Raw genomic sequence first — 15,398 nt, 5'->3', positions numbered from 1 at the left:
TATTTCAGGTGGCAGTTTATTGATGGAGCATAAAACAGTTGAGATATTCCCTTTGTTCAAATACAATGTAGTGCAATCACTCAACCACTTGGCATTTTTCATCATTAACTTTTGTTCAGTTGATACTCATATACGTTCCTTGTATACGGTTTGAGCTTAATAATGTCCCTCTTCAGTCAACTCAAAATCAGAATCACCTTTTAACATGTTGACTGCCAACTACAAGATGACTTGTAGTTTGCATTATTGCCTAGGACAGTGGTTCTCAACCTTTTTTTGTCACAGTACACTTTTAGTACTTTAAAAATTTGGCGGCACACTAACAATAAGATAAATTGTAAAAAATTTTACTTGGTTAATTGAGGGATGTACCTATAATATATTTTGTAAAAATAGCATACGATAATAATTTTCAATGAAATGAAATATAAAATGAAACTGCATTACAAAGTAAACAAAATGTTTATTTAATGATAAATTACAAATTACATTTAATGCGATATTTGAGCTTGGTGTTTTTTGATAACTTCATTTATATTTGGGCATAAAAATGATAATGCTACTCTCATTTCGTGATCCAGATTTAAAAGACTGGATTTCTTTCTTGTTTTTATGTTGGTCAAAGCCAAAAATCCAAGTTCACACAAATAAGATGTGGAAAATTGTAATAACGCACTTAAAGATTTTATTGATATTGTCGGATAATCGTATCTAAGATTAATCCGGAACGAATTAGTTGATTCTTCCGAATGTTTTGAAATTAAATCTCTGTTATTACACACTGAAATCAGTTCTTCCTCTTCTTTCAAAGTTAACTCATACACCGATGTGTCGTTTATCACAAATGGATTTCGAATCCAATCAAATCATTTTATGTTTAAATTTAGAAAGTAATGAACAATTCTTTTCTCAACTATTGTCAAATGATCAATAACTATTTTATGAATTATTTTATAGCAGTCTTTTGGAACTGACTCAAATTTTTCTAAACTACCTTCTTGTACCTTATTCTTTCATAAAGTAATTTTTTTTAAAATCCCAACAATTTATCGGTGGAGTTTAAAATATTTTCATTCGGTCCTAGCATACTTGTATTTATGATATTAAAATGACAAAAATATCAGTTAAGTAAGCTAGCTTAGCACACCATATTTTGTCATCCAACAAATCAACAAAATCATTATCATCTTGTTTAAAAAATGACTTTATCTCATCTTTTAATTCAAGCATGCAAGATAAAACCTTCCCTCTGGACAACCGCCTAACTTCCATGTGCAATAACAATGATTCATATTTAGACTCCATAGCCTGGCATAGTTGACTAAATCAGGGCTTAAAGTGACTCTCTTTTTTAGCTTTTTTTCATAGCTCCTCTCTTTTTTAGCTTTTTCTGAGAAAAACGCACTTTTTTAGCTTTTTTCACTTCCCATGTGAAATTTTTTTTTCCGTAAATGCGCTCAGGAGCGAAATAGCAACCAGCACTTCCCCATATGCCTTATGGACCATGCGTGACATGTTAAGGCACTGTTGTATACACATGTAGTGTACTACATTTATATAGACTAACAAAATGAGGAGCTTCCCAAAGCTTGATACTCTGCACATGCTGTAGGAATTTGCACGTGGGTTCTCCTTGTTTGTATCCTTGTGAAATACCAATCTCCGCAGCACTTCGATATAATTACACTGCATTAAGTCAAGTACACTTCTAGTTTGGCATTAAGAGTGATTTTTATACAGCATTATTTTTAGCATTTGTATTTATTTAAGCGCAGTGGACAAAAGAAAGAAATAGATTTTATTTAATACTAACAGTAGAAACTCATGTTTCAGCAACGGAAAATCGTATAGAACCCAATACTTTCTGAAGTAAGTTGCCAAGCAAACTTCTTTCCAACTGCCTGCTATTCTTTAGCTTAAACGATGACATTTACTCGTTTTTGACTACCGTAGAAAAACTGAAAAAATAATTGTTGAGCGATAATAAATTTGATTTCTACTGTTATTATTAAATAAAACGTTGTAGGACACTCGTTTCAAAGCTTGTATCTTTCTAGCACTCTGTAAAATTAAAGATCGAGCGAATCTCATGCCAGGAAATACAAGATTTTAAACTAATATCCTAAATATTAATAACTTCTGTAGAGACAATCTTTAGACAAAGACAAAAGTTTGGTTTTAAGTGGGTGCTTATATATTTGGCATGCACCATGGTTTTCTGCATTCTAACGGTGTCCTTCATTTTCCATTTCGACAAACTATAAAACTCTTCATGCACGTGCGCATTCGAACAGCTGCGGTCAATCCGGCACCAAATTAAAAAATTAATTTGTAAATATTTAGCATCGAAAAACTGCTATTTTCATTTTAATCTAGCTTTTCGATATGCTTCTAGTCGAACTCAGTCAAAAAATTAATTTAATTATAATTTATTGAAGATTTTAATATTTTAATATTAGAAAGTAATTAGCATAAATTACATGGTGTCATGTCTCATCTTTGCTCCCGTTCAAGTTTATTGTCCTATACATGCGCCGATGTTTGTTTTTACTTCTGCTGGGGTTTTATTTCAACCTCGACCATTTGGTTACGCAAAGTGGGGAGACGGGCATCATGTGATCGCGTACCTGACTTTTTACAAGTTTCCTTACCTCTGTGAAATCGGGGGTGCCTAAAAAGACGCCACCCCTTCGATTGTCACCAATGTGTGAGATCTCGGGGAGGTAAGAGGGAGTCGTACCTCTTTTTCCCGTGACTCACTTGTCAAGGATGGCTGTTACGTCGACGGCGCGTTACGCGTTACGCGAGTGGAGGAGGAGGAAGGATGGGGTCGACGATAAGGCGAAGCCGACAGTCAAGAAAGACACCATTTTATAACAAAAACAAAATTTAATGAAAGCTAAACGAACTAAAGTACACTTCTACCCTCGTATACAAAAAGGGGCCGGAGAGAGAGAGTTTACAATTATTTTTCATACCTCTTAACAAGTCCGTAATAGACGGAATCAGAAGTGACGATAAAGTTTGGCTGATGGAGAATCCGGTAATGGGCCGATGGCACGTAGAGCTTGTTTTTCCGTAGGCAGGGCAGTGGCACTTAAAGAACTTAGAAACTTTTTGAGAGTCCGGCGGATGGCGTAGTGCACGTCGTAAAAGCGAGACGAAGGAGCCCCTTAGGGGGGGAAGGAAGCGTCTTTTATAAGTTTTTGATGGGAAAACTTGTCACGTGATCGAAAACGAATCACTATTAGGGCCAGAGGTGTTCCCGGGATATTAAATAAACGACTAGTTCGGACGCTAACTATAAACCATCGTGCAAGATGATCTACCTGCTCCGAAGGAATAACGGTTTGTTGATAGTTAGGGGACAATCGTTGCCATTCGAGGGTCAACAATTTCCCGGGTATGGAATGTTGTTGATTAAGTCGTTTATAACTGGAGTGAACAAATTCAGAAATTTCTAGGTTTTTAACTTCCAGATTTCACATTCACTCCATGCTTTCTTTAAAATCATCACTTAGTTAGTGTGATTTTAAAAGATTTGATTCATAAGCAGGGGGTTAGAGGTATGTTTACAATTTAGATTGATATATTACTCTCTCTCGGAAAGGATTAGGTTAATAGGTGACATCATTGCGATAATACATAATATCAAAGTTGTTTACAAAATATATATCCCGACGCGTTTTAGACGCGTGACAATATTTATTACTCGAGGTTAGGAGAGGCGAGCGTCTGGAGTTCTTGGAAGTGGTTGGGTGGGTGGATGACGTCATCGTTGACCTAGGGTCGAGACTGCAGTTCAAAGTTCACATGAGTTGAGACTGTTTGGTGGAATTTCTTTGTTCGCTGGAATTGGGTGGTGTGTAGTACACTATCACAATCTTGGATGCTTGGATATAAATTGTTCTGGATGGGCAAGAATCGTAGGTAAGTTGATAGAGTTGTCCGTCCACGTGGATAAATTAAATTCGGGTGGATAGTTTTTTTGCTTGGTGGATCGGTTGTAAAGTTGCGGGAGTCAGTCATCTTCGGTAAAGGTGATGAAGACACTGTTCTTGGATTTAAAATAAATGTTAATAAGAAGTTATTTGGAGTAAATGAATCCTTGAATCCCGGATAGAGGTATGCAAGGTTACATAAAAAGGTTATTTTACTCTCTCTCTCGTTAAAATAAGATTCAATATATATCTAGGTTAGTATGAGAAAAAAAAAATCCCGTTAAAGAGAGTTAATCTACAATTCTAGGATACGAACTAAATATTAGAATCGTTCGCGACAAATCTATGAATATAGGTATAAACGTTAGTACGTTAAAATGAGGAATAAAAGGGAAAATGGCGGTGTGGGGATGACCTTGTTAATAGGATTGAACAATAGATTTTTGTTTTCGTGGAGTCGGGTTGCCTCGGGGGTTTTCTTCGTGAGAAGTGCCCGGTGGAGTGCTAGGTACGGGCGGATTTCCGTCTCCGTTGAAGGCGGTTTCTTCGTGTTCCTCTTCCGGCGGAGGTCGGTGACTAGTCGCACGGGTCTTCTTGCATCGTGAGTACTTCTTGCATCGTGAGTAATTGCGATAACTATAACATAAACAAAGTCCCGTGAGGATAGCGCCTAGACAACCAGCAATAATGGTTATTATTAAAGATGGGTAAGTTATGGGAGATGATTTTGTTGGCTCCCGTAACAGGTGATTTAGGTCGTATTGGACGTTGTTCAAAGAACGGTCTGCTAATCGAATATCGTAGTCCGATGTGAGTTTCGGGAGGTCAGGATCCTTAAGGCGTTTTTGCAGCAACAGGATCTCAGATTTGTTGACGATTTGTTCTAGCTGTGGCACTATTAATTGTTGTGCTATCTCCAATTGTATGGTGGTCTGCATTCGGAACGGCGAAGTAAGGACGAATCCAGGTACATAGCCGGTGCATGCGTTTGGGAGATGGAGTATTCCCGTTTTGTTTAATTTATGAGTAGTGGATGAAAATGGAGATTGTTGATGTCGAGTGGGACATCTAATAGTTAGGGTGAGAGGATTTGGAATAGAATAAATCCATGATCCTAGTTGATCAATCCTCTTAAAAATTGGCGGAAATTGTGGAACGATTTGGCGGGTACAAAGGTCTTTGACCGCGACTTCGTTGCCACTAAATAGTGCATATTCACAACTTTGTTGAGGGAAACGCTGAATAGGTCCGTCTACGGAACAAATAGGAAAGTGATCCATTTTGCAAATTATTAATTCGTAGTGTTGTAATAACATATAGGACTGTCTGTCCATGGATAAGGCGACTATAGGATAATTAGTCTGGATTTGGACGAATGTATTTAGATCAGGTATGTATGTAGGAAATTTGATAATTTCGTACATATCGAAGTATCCACTAGGGGTGATTAATGGGATCTTAGCAAAGATTCTCAACTTGCCAGGTACTGCTACAGCCAGGGTGGTAATCCACTGGTAGTATTTAAATAGCGTGTCAGGTCTTATAGGTTCGACCATAGCGTAACCTTCCGGAAGCTGGAGTTGAATGTCTCGGAGGGTACGTAACATGATTTCTCGTGATACGAAATAGGTGCTTAGTTGACCTTTTTCTAGTATATCAATCGCCTCTCGTAAGGCTACTAGTTGGAGATGGAACTCTTGAATAGAGAATTCGAGTATCCGACTAATTATTTCAAACGCAAGTTCGTAACTATAGCGATTTAATAACTCTTTAAATGATTCTTGCCGTTTGAATAACACGTAGATTTGGTGTCGATTATTTTTGCTGATATTTAGAGTATCATTCAACAAGGTGGCTTGTGAGCGCAGTAAATGAATAATTCTCTCGTTTTGTTCATTGATGTTAGAGATTTCGACATTTAAGGTCGTAATATCCTCGGAGGTAGCTGTTCCGAAGAGGAATTTTAGAATTTTTCCTCCGCCGTGTATTAAACTTCGGCGTAAAGTGTTTAGGGCTGATAGGTCTCGATATTCCTTATGAAAATCAAGGAATGAGGTTTTCACAAGGAATGACTCTATGTTAAAGTCCTTTCTATATTACTTTTACTTCTACTCTCGAAGTGCGACTAATGTCCTATCAACATGTTATAAATCGTTTACAGGCTTAAGGAGGAGGATGACCGACTAACGGCAGGAGAAATAAGTCGAGGAATTCGACTGCGAGTGGGTCTCGATAGAACCCAAGGTCGATCAGCAACTGACCCTTGACTGCGACGAGCATAGGGTGGAGTGGTCTCCTGTTCTTCTTCCGTTTCCGGTTCGGAAACTTCGCGTTCGGGCTTGCGGTCATCTCTCTCACTTTCGCTCTCGCTATCCGGTTCTGTCTGTTCTTCCGGTAGCGAAGGGAGTATGGAGGACTGAGTGAAGTCATCCTCAGAGTCGGATAGCTTGCCAGGTAGTGGCGTGGCCGTTAATGGGTTTTCTCCCTGTGATACCATAGGTTGATCGACAGTCGTGTTAGTGTCATCTTGCTGTATTCTAGGTCGCTTTCTTTTCCTATGGGCTGCAATTATTCCTCTTGTGCTCCGGGTTTGTTGATTCCTTTTCCTTTCGGCGGGAGTAACTCGTTCATTTCGGAAGATGTCCGAAGAGCTTTCATTTAGGGTAGTGATCTGAGAGAAGTTTTTCTTCCTGTTACTAGTATCTCTTCGCTTCCTTTTCTTCCTGCGCGGCCGTCGGGAAGTGCAGAAATGAACAGTCCTCTGATTGGGTAAAATCACCTGTGCATTAGCAAAATCTAGTGTTAATTGTAGGGCTTCGATGAAGTCTCGTCCCAATATCCCGTCACACGGGTTTGTGATCTCGGCTCGCACGATGGCACATGGCATGGAAAATTTCTTTCCCCGTAGTTTGAACCTGGGGGTTGCTGTTCCAATAGCGGTGGTTGGCTTCCCTAAAGGATTTCCTAATTTTCGTCTAAGTCCAAACTTTACAGATGCTTTTCCCTTCAATTTGTTTGCTAGGTCATTCGATATGATCGTACATTCTGCTCTAGGATTAATTTGCATCTTCACAGGAATATTATTGACATAAACCAATATAACAGGTTTAGGTCTTGAATAGATTGTCGTTAGTCCTATCCTGCCTTTCCATCTCGTGTCGCTTTCCTCTCCTGATGAATCTGTTTGAGGAGGAGAAAAGGTTCTACCTGAATCAGTATAGCGTCGTTTCCGCTCAACTGTAGGATTTCTTCTAGGTCTATTTGGAGGTCGTTGACCTTTGATTCTCTGAACTTGGCCTCTCCAGCGATTTCGATCCTCTGCTGGAGACTGGGATCTGAATCGAACCCTATCTCTATCATTGTTTGGGTCATTACTGTTATTATATCGGTTCCGGTTCCGATTTTGATTAGGTCGATCGAATCGGCGATTAGGGGCGTTCGACCGATTTTCGTTGCGCTTAAGAGGCGGATTATTATAGGAATTGTTATTGTAGGAGTTAGGAGTATAGCCTCCTCGATGATTTCGGCGAGATATAGGATCTCTAGAGCCGAATCGAGGAGAGTTTCGGATTAGTCCGTCCATTTTAGCTTTTAAGTCCTCCATCGCTGACGTTAGTTGCGCTAAATCCTCCTGAGATGAGGTTTTATCGCTTTCCCTTACTGTTCGCATGATTCCTCTTGGATGCGCGGTGAGACTTTCAATTGTTTCCTCACTGATCGCGGCTTTTAGAGCCTCATCGAATGTCTCAGCCTCACGGCTCATTACGCGCTGCCGGATTCTTATGTCTATTCCGTTCAAAAATTGCGCTTTAAGCCTTTCATCTAACTCCTTCCTCTGAACTCGTTCAATAATCGCGGTCTCGGCGGCAGTCGCGCCAGGCTCCGGCGTAATTTCTATCTCCATCGCCAGTGCTTGGAGTCTAGCAGCATAAGTCTGTACGTCCTCGTCCCTTTTCTGCACGCACGCATAAAATTTAGATAATCGAAAGGAAAATGGCTCCCGTTCAAAACGCGCTATCATCAACCGCTTGAATTCGTCGAAGTCATCCACTTCTTTTATTCTTCGGTCCTTTCGGACGAATTCTCTCGCGATACCCGTAAGTTTTAATTTTGCCACTGCCAGCATCTGGGCCTTGGACCATGCCGCTACCTTAGTAACATCGGCTAACGAATCAAAAAAGTCCGTTACCCGAGGGCCTCCTGCTTCTCCCGAGAATACGGGTAATAGTGGTATTATTCCGCCTAAACCTCCCAATGTAAGGGGATTCGGTGCCGGATTAGGATTTGGGTGGGCTGGCCCAGCCGCATCGCGGGGATCGTCTTCCATTATGTTTATTTCGTTAGTTCTTACAACTAGGTCGGAGATTCTAGTACGACCCTACTCCTATGATTCCTAATTCAACTCAATTCGACCTCTCTCCCGACTGTGGCTGTTTTTCGCCTTATCGATTTTTTCGAAAAAGTCGAGACCCCACTCCTGCAAACCAATATGTGAAATCGGGGGTGCCTAAAAGGACGCCACCCCTTCGATTGTCACCAATGTGTGAGATCTCGGGGAGGTAAGAGGGAGTCGTACCTCTTTTTCCCGTGACTCACTTGTCAAGGATGGCTGTTACGTCGACGGCGCGTTACGCGTTACGCGAGTGGAGGAGGAGGAAGGATGGGGTCGACGATAAGGCGAAGCCGACAGTCAAGAAAGACACCATTTTATAACAAAAACAAGATTTAATGAAAGCTAAACGAACTAAAGTACACTTCTACCCTCGTATACAAAAAGGGGCCGGAGAGAGAGAGTTTACAATTATTTTTCATACCTCTTAACAAGTCCGTAATAGACGGAATCAGAAGTGACGATAAAGTTTGGCTGATGGAGAATCCGGTAATGGGCCGATGGCACGTAGAGCTTGTTTTTCCGTAGGCAGGGCAGTGGCACTTAAAGAACTTAGAAACTTTTTGAGAGTCCGGCGGATGGCGTAGTGCACGTCGTAAAAGCGAGACGAAGGAGCCCCTTAGGGGGGGAAGGAAGCGTCTTTTATAAGTTTTTGATGGGAAAACTTGTCACGTGATCGAAAACGAATCACTATTAGGGCCAGAGGTGTTCCCGGGATATTAAATAAACGACTAGTTCGGACGCTAACTATAAACCATCGTGCAAGATGATCTACCTGCTCCGAAGGAATAACGGTTTGTTGATAGTTAGGGGACAATCGTTGCCATTCGAGGGTCAACAATTTCCCGGGTATGGAATGTTGTTGATTAAGTCGTTTATAACTGGAGTGAACAAATTCAGAAATTTCTAGGTTTTAACTTCCAGATTTCACACCTCGAAAAGAAAACTTATATTTTTTCTTGATTTTAATTATTATTAATTAACTTTTTTGATGGATTCTTATATCTTTGTATTATCTAAAGTTGCAGATATAGATGCGTAAAACTTTGTTTAAAAAATTGTTTTTCTTATATTTTAAAATTCAAAAATAAATTAAGTATCGGAAATGCTAAACTATAAGTACAGTGTGTTTTACATTATCATTGCGAACAGATACAGCCAATTATTTTATAAACGTATTTATTATTTCAATTTTTATAAATTATTTAATTTGATGCAACGTAATCAATTAATTACTGTGGCGCGTTAACATGGGTGTAGCCAGGAAAGGGCATGGGTGGGCACACCCCCCCAGTTAACCTGGTGCCCCTCCCCAGAAAATTACAGCTTCTACTAGGCCCCCCATAACAACACGTTAATTAATATGGAGGCGAGACTCGATTCAATTACTTTTTCATTTCAGACGTTAATTACAGTGTTATTTTAATGTAATTTTATACATAATGTATGTTTTATTATAATTAATAAATCTTTTTCTTCTTCTTCTTCTTCCTCAGCTTTTCCCACTCTATGTAGGGTCGCTGTTTCTGATGAGTCGCCTCCACTGCTCCCTGTCTTGGGCTGCCTCCACATTCAGATGCCTCCCTCTCAAGTCCTCCGCCACAAGATCCATCCACCGTCTCCGCGGTCGTCCCCGCCTCCTCCTCCCCCTCACTGACATCTGCATAACCCTTCTTCCCACATACTCTTCTTCTCTTCGTACCACATGACCAAACCACTTCAACCTTGCCTCCTGTATCTTTGCTTCTATGTTCGTAAATTTCACAGTCCCCCTCACACATTCATTTCGAATGTGATCCCTTCTCGTAACCCCACACATCCAGCGGAGCATCCTCATCTCCGCCACCTCCATCCTTTTGACATGGGTTTTCCTCAAGCTCACAGTCTCAATAGCATACAGCATAGCTGGTCTCACCACCACCCGATAAACTTTCCCTTTCAACCTAAGCGGCACCCTCTTATCACATAACACACCTGACATATCCCTCCAATTCCTCCAGCCAGCCTGAATCCTGCCTGTCACCTCCTTATCCACACCTCCATCCTCCGCCACAGTTGACCCCAGGTACTTAAAGGTATTGACTCTGCGAAATACGTCTCCCCTCAACTCCAGATCCCTCTCCCGGGCACCATCCACCTCCCCACTACACATATACACTGTTTTACTCCTACTCACCCTCAAGCCCCTCCCTTCCAACGTGCCCAACCACCTTTCCAATTTAACCCTCAGCTCCTCTTTAGTCTCGGCGCACAGAACGATATCATCTGCATACAACATGGTCCAAGGCGCCTCTTCTCTGACCCCGTCCGTGATCACCTCCATCAGCATGTTAAACAAGAAGGGGCTCAGTGCTGACCCCTGATGTAAACCAACTCCCACCTTGAAGCACCGGGACACTCCAACACAGCTCCTAACCTTTGTGGCCACATCCCTATACAGTTCCTGTATCAATCTAACATACTTTTCAGGAACTAGCTTTTCCCTTAGACACCTCCAGAGTTCTTGTCTAGGCACCGTATCATAAGCTTTCTCCAGGTCAATGAATGCCATATGCAGCTGGGTTTGCTTCTCCCAATATTTTTCCAACATTTGCCGAAGGGCAAAAATGGCATCGACTGTTGACCGTCCTGGCATGAATCCAAACTGCTCTCCTGCAATGGTCACCTCTGCTCTCAACCTTCTGTCTAAAACCCTTTCCAAAATCTTCATCGTGTGGGACATCAACTTTATTCCTCTATAGTTTTTACACTCTTGAACATCCCCTTTTCCTTTGTAGATAGGTACAAGTATACTTTCTCTCCATTCGTTAGGTATTTCCTCCTGCTCAAAGACTTTCTTGAATAGGTCCCATAGCAGGTCAATGCCCTTCCTCCCCAATGACTTCCACACCTCTACAGGAATTCCATCCGGGCCCTCCGCTTTACCGTTCTTCATCCTCTTTAGGGCCCTTTCCACTTCTTCTCTGGTTACCATCTGTACCATGCCCATGTTTTGGCTTCCTTCCTCTCTGTTCTTTGTTTCATTCTCTGTATTCAAAAGTCCTCAAAGTATGCCCTCCATCCTTCTCGTATGTCGTTTTCCCTTCGAGGGACCGTCCCCGTTGTGTCCTTGATCTGCCTTACATGCGAGATGTCCTTCGTTGCCCTATTCCTGATTTTGGCTAAACGATATATTTTCTTCTGTCCTTCCCTTGTATCCAACTCCTCGTATAAATTTGCATATGCTCCTGCCTTTGCCTGTGCCACTACTCTCTTAGCTTCACGCTTTGCCGTTTTATACGCAAATCTATCTTCCTCAGTACGTGACCTGTCCCACTTCCGTTTTGCCTCCTTCTTTACCTGAACAACTTGTTGCACATTTTCATTCCACCACCAACCTTCCTTTTGCACCCTAATCTTTCCAGATGTTACACCAAGCACCTCCTCCGCACAGTTCCTGATAGCCTGGGCATTATATGCCCACCAGTCCTGCACCCCCTCCCATTCTTGCGAGATTTGTAGCAGCACCCTCTCCACATACTCCGCCCTCGCCCTCTCCTCCCTCAAACGAAACCACTTGATTTTCTTCATCTGTGTATTTCCACTTTTCCTATACATTCTTAACTTCATGTCTATGCACATCAACCGATGTTGCGCCGATACCTGATCTGTTGGTATAACCTTACAGTTTATCACCGTCGCAAGGTGCTCTCGTCTAGTAAGGATATAGTCAATCTGCGAACTATGAGGCCCACTGTTGAAAGTTATCAGATGACTGTCCTGCTTGGTGAAAAACGAATTCACAATCCCCAGATCAAAAGCCACAGCAAAACCCAATATACTCTCCCCCTCCTTGTTGGGTTCCCCTCCCTATTTATTATAATTAATAAATCTATATAGGAATAATATCTGTGTCTAATAAAACAAAGCGATTATAAAAATGAAAAGCGTGCGTTCCATCTCGATCTTTTGTAAGCGAAATTTTATGATTTTAATTTTTAAAAAATGAGATTTTTATTTATAATTTCTGTAATTTGATCTATAAGAGCAAAAAACTAAACTTATCAAATATCAACTCTCTTTAAATAATTTCATCATTTACTTATTAAAGTCAGATTTGTTAAATTTCATGGGTTTGTATTATTTTTCAACTTGAGGGTAGTAGAAAGCTTTGTATATTTTCTCCCGTGAAAGTAATAGACTCTGCCGGTTCCCCACTGTGAAGGACAACAAACTGCTAAATGTTTAATTACATTGTTTTCATAAACTCTCTTCTCTATCAGTTGTGAGTCGAATGACTAACAAATTGTTTTATTGTATTCAGGGGAATAGATTTGGAGACTAGTATTACCAGTAATGAATGCTGTAATTTTATTTTTAATCATTTAAAAAATATTGATAAAATTACCAAATAAATGATTGGGTCACAATTACTAGTGGTATTGCTATATAACAGACATGGGCAAATGAGACTCCGAGAGCTGCATGCCTCTCTTTTTGAATTTTATGTGGCTCTTGCTGAAAGTGTTAATTTCTGCTTTTTATTATTATTTTTACAGTTTTATTTCCACAATTTTGTGAAAATATGTTTATTAAAAAAATTCAATACTTGTTCTATATTATATAATAAAATCCAGGTACAGAACTGCAGTACAGAATAAAAAAGTACAGAACTGCGGCTCCCATGCATTTTGCAAAACCTACATTTCGGCTCCCACTTTTGCTTGCCCACCCCTGCTATATAATGAACATGCAACCCACTGATTCTGCCAGAAGTTGTTTTTTTTTCTTCTTTAATTACATTTTTTTTTATGAAGAAATCAAAAAATGTACCTTGAAATAAATGGCATTTGAAATTTGGCATGTTATATGGAAACACATTCTGGTAGTTATGTTACTATTCCATTTGCTTTGCTGTGTAATGGTGGGAATTCTGTACGGGGCACATGAAAACTTAATGCGGGCCTGTTCTGGCTTAATGCAGTCTTACTGGTCACTTTTCTGGAGTATAAACTCAGCCTAACTATTTTCATATTTAATCTTATCAGTCCACTTAATAATCAATCTAATATCATATGCAGTGTTATTGATACAAAATATGTGTTCGTTTGTGTTTTTTTTAATAACGCCTGTTTTCATTCATTTTAACACTATTAGCTTTTTTAGCTTTTTTTCAGTGTGAACTCTCTTTTCTCACTTTTTTTTTATTGCCATGACTGCTTTAAGCCCTGCTAAATAGGCGACTTTGCAATGGTCTTGATTTTATATAATTAATCATTTTAACACATTGTTCCAGCACTATTTTCAATTCTGATGGTAATTGTTTTGTAATGAGTGTTTCCCAATGCAAAAAACAATGGATAACTAACATACCTGCATTATGTTCTCTTACATGTGCTAAAAATCCTTTTATAAATCCAGTCATAGCCGGAGCACCGTCTGTGCAAATGCCAATGCACATATTCCATACAACATTAATTTCTTGTAAATACAAATTAATAACATTGAAAATATGTTTTTCTGTTGTAAAATCGAATAATTCACAACAACATAAAAATTGATTAATTGTATCATTTTCGTGAATGAATCGAACAAATGCAATTAAGTGTGCTTTTCCTATAATATCAGTTGTTTTGTCGATTTGTGGTGCAAAATTGGAATTTGCAAGAGTTTTATCAGTATTTTCTCCAATATTTCGGGACAAGTCTATAATCCTGCGATGAATTGTATCATTTGAACATGGTATTTTACAAATGTCAGTTTCTGCTGATTCACCCATCATTCTTTTTACAATTTTACGGCAAGCAGGTAATATAATTTCTTCAGCCAAATTATGAGGTTTTAATTTAAGAGCAATTAATTCAGCCACTTCATAAGAAGCTATCTGAGCTTTTTCAGACACACTAAATTGTTTTTCAAAATCCTTTACTTGTTTGGATCTTGCAGATAATGATTTCTGAAAATAGCTTTTGTCTTTTGATGCAAGCGAAGGATGGTTAGTGAGCGATATTGGAGCTTGCTGGAAACCATAGCACTGTTTGACAATTTACAGCCACATACCACACACTTGGGAACAGTTTGATCATTTTCTGTTGTAGATGTAAATCCAAATTTTAAGAAGTTGTCATTATACTTATGATGAACATTACATTTTTTGGCAGAGAAAACATCTTTACTTAGACTGGGCTTGGGCTTGTTAGCCTGATCGTTAACAGCATTATCGTCGTTAAACTTTCTTATTTTTTTATCCATTTTAAGAGGTTCTTTTAAAATTAAAATAATTTTGTCAAAAAATTATTAAAAACGGCATATTGTATATTACTTTGAATCCGTTTTAATTAAGTTCGACAACACAATATTGCGGTATTGCCCCAGAACTGTAATAGTCATGCACAGCAGTTAAGCCAGTCCCGGCTAGAGGCACGTTTGGAAATTCTAACTAGTAACACTGTGGTAACATTCAGAATCATATGACGATGATGATTCGACAAGTTCATCAAAAAAGAAAATGAACTTGTAGAAATTTTTAACAAGTATCAGAAAAAAATTATCTTCATTTAGTTTATATTGTGAAATCTATAATTTTGTAGCATTTGCTGGCCATGTTTTTCCATTCTGTCTTGCCTCATCCGAAATTTGGGAGGATATGGTTTTCTGATTTTAGTCACGGAAACAAAATGTTGTTTTGTTTTCTATAAATTTTTAAAATTACGGCCACATTCGTCATTTGATACAATGTGTCCGCCATCTTGTACTTTAATAGAACCGCTGTATCCCATTTGTCATCGTAGTTAATTCGGTAAGTACCACAGGACAACTGGTGACGTCATAACAGTGATTTTTAAACGCAGTTGGTTATTTAGGTCACATTTTCTAAACGTCTTGATACCTACTGGCTGTTACCGATAACACAGGTTATAATTTCCAAATGTTCCATAGGAAGGTAAAACCGATTGAACTACTTGTCTGATGTCATTTATGTATGGATATTCGCAGTGGCAGCACACTTCAGAAATCTCGCGGCACAGTGGTTGAGAACTGCTGGCCTAGGATGCCAACTATGAGTTGTCTCGTAGTTTGTTTACTTG

At 39.5% G+C, this 15,398-nt stretch overlaps 2 protein-coding genes and 1 long non-coding RNA gene across 3 annotated transcripts in view; 2 read left to right on the top strand and 1 right to left on the bottom strand.

The window, feature by feature from the left end:
- Positions 1-15,398, top strand: part of LOC136968871 (transcription factor E3-like) — a 77,400-nt gene that overhangs the window by 9,075 nt on the left and 52,927 nt on the right. The window lies entirely within an intron of this gene.
- The window catches only part of LOC136968865 (putative leucine-rich repeat-containing protein DDB_G0290503), a 31,134-nt gene that overhangs the window by 3,066 nt on the left and 12,670 nt on the right, over positions 1-15,398 (bottom strand). The window lies entirely within an intron of this gene.
- LOC136968903 (uncharacterized) lies at positions 257-14,819 on the top strand. The gene is made up of 2 exons (XR_010879720.1): positions 257-1,316; positions 13,537-14,819. It is a non-coding gene; the product is annotated as an uncharacterized lncRNA (long non-coding RNA).

Source organism: Centruroides vittatus, unplaced genomic scaffold (genome assembly GCF_030686945.1).
Source record: "Centruroides vittatus isolate TY-2023 unplaced genomic scaffold, ASM3068694v2 contig_165, whole genome shotgun sequence".
NCBI lineage: Eukaryota > Metazoa > Arthropoda > Arachnida > Scorpiones > Buthidae > Centruroides > Centruroides vittatus.
The sequence above is the reverse complement of the archived record's forward strand: the minus strand, read 5'-3'. Positions and strand labels throughout refer to the sequence as shown.